Source organism: Leucoraja erinacea, chromosome 21 (assembly GCF_028641065.1).
Source record: "Leucoraja erinacea ecotype New England chromosome 21, Leri_hhj_1, whole genome shotgun sequence".
Classification (NCBI taxonomy): Eukaryota; Metazoa; Chordata; class Chondrichthyes; order Rajiformes; family Rajidae; genus Leucoraja; species Leucoraja erinaceus.
This window is the reverse complement of record NC_073397.1, coordinates 2124169-2126493: the sequence shown is the minus strand read 5'-3', so window position 1 is coordinate 2126493 and position 2325 is coordinate 2124169.

The window sequence follows — 2325 nt, the reverse complement described above, 5'->3', positions numbered from 1 at the left end:
TCTGTACCAATAGCAATAACGACCCATGCTATGGCCATGTCATGATAATGTTCGGTCCTTCACAGAAAACATGCTTGTAGTGTGCGTGGTTAAGCATATATGTTATCAAGGTCCAGGATTTATTGACACAGGTTGATCATACGCTGAATAATCCAACCACATTTTTGTTTGGAAGTGGAAAGAAATAATAAAAATTGCATTAATTGCAATGTGTAAAAAGAGTTGAGATAACGTATTATAATTTTGCTGCATGTCATTGTGGTATATATCATGTCTTGATTGGTGAATATGTAAGTTTGTGACTTTATTTGAAGCAGAAATAATATGCGAATGCATAATTCTGACTGGTAACTGCGCACTTCGTCCGAGCACGCGTCATGCAAGCCGTCTTAAATGACCACCTAAAATGTAATTTGGCAACCTAAAAAGCTGCCAAGGTTGCCCGGCTGGCAACAGGGAAAAAAAGTTAAGCGAGAGCTCTGGAATGGCGGTGCTGGCTCGAAGGGCCAAATGGCCTGATCCTGCACCTATTGTCTATCATTCAGGTCATTGGGGTTGCCAGGGTTAAGTTTCTGTTTATCGAAACTGCAGTAGAACTCGTTCAGGTCATTGGTCAACTGACGATTGTCCAAGGAGCGGGGGGTTTTCCTCGTGTAGCTTGTGATTTCTTGCAAGCCCTTCCACACTGAAGAAGAGTCATTTGCTGAGAACTTGCTCCTCAACTTCTCAGAGTACCTTTCCTTGGCAGCTGATTCCTCTTCTTAGCTTGTACTTGGCCCGTCTGCATCCCCGCTCCTGTGGGATCTACCCCTGCACGCGTCAAAATGCCTAAAGTCAAGTCAACGCCTTGTAAAAAACTGAACGATTTGGTGAGAGTGTACGGGAGTGATATATTCTCCACGGCCAACTGTGTGCTGTTTTGCAACGCATGTGAGAAAGCAGTGAATCATGAGAAAAAATATTTCATGCACCAGTGACCTCAGCTGGGGTAGAAAGAAGTCTTTCACAACTGTAGCATATTCTGTCTGACAGACGGCATAGTTCAACACCAGATAATTTGAAATAAATGCTGGTAGTTATGTGCAACCAGGCAACGTTGGTCATTTAATGTAGTATACCTTTATAATTATCATTTTTAACCATATTTTGGTGTTGGAAATAAATGCCTCTTGACGCCTTTTTTTGTCAATAAATGCCTTTTTCGTGCCTTTTTTGTAATTTTATTATGCCTGCCTATTTCAGAGATTTTTAGTGCCTAAACATACTGGCTCTAGTAATGAGGAAGGATTAGTTAGTGATCTTGTTGTGCAAAACCCCTTGGGCAACAGTGACCAAATATGGTGGAATTCTGCATTAGGATGGAGAGTGACACAGTTAATCCAGAGACAAGGGTCCTGAAATTGAATAAAGGAGACTTTGAAGGTATGAGACGGGAATTGGCTATGATAGACCGGCAAATTATACTTAAAGGGTTCACAGTAGAGATGCAATGGCGAAGATTTAAAGACCGCATGGTAAACTCCAGAAATTGTTCATTCCTGTCTGGCGAAAAAAATAAAACTGGGAAGGTGGCTCAACAAATTTGATCGTGGTAAATATGAGGTGATTATGAAATATGAAGGATTACAAAGGGGTTAAGAGGGGGAAAAAAAAATTATGAAAGCAAGCTCGCGGGGAATATAAAAACACTGTAAAAACTTCTTAAGGTATGTTAAACTAAACAATTAGTGAAGACAGATGTAGGTCCTTACTGTCAGAGACAAGTATAAATGCTCACCAAGATTGCACAATCCTGTCCTTGTACCTGCCCACTGGGAGATGACAGCCTGTCCATGGCTCCCTTTCCCCGAGTGGATTCTCACTGATCGTTTCCTGAGCCAACTTCTTCCCTGTTTACAAGCATAGAAACATAGAAAATAGGTGCAGGAGGAGGCCATTCGGCCCTTCGAGCCAGCACCGCCATTCATTGTGATCATGGCTGATCGTCCCCTATCAATAACCCGTGCCTGCCTTCTCCCCATATCCCTCGACTCCACTAGCCCCTAGAGCTCTATCTAACTCTCTCTTAAATCCATCCAGTGATTTGGCCTCCACTGCCCTCTGTGGCAGAGAATTCCATAAATTCACAACTCTCTGGGTGAAAACGTTTTTTCTCACCTCAGTCTTAAATGACCTCCCCTTTATTCTAAGACTGTGGCCCCTGGTTCTGGAATCGCCCAACATTGGGAACATTGTTAGATTGAGCAGTGGATATCTGCTCATTGATTACCAAACTCGAGCAAGTATTCAGAAAAGGAAAGCAGGGGAGGCAATAAATTCTGAAAT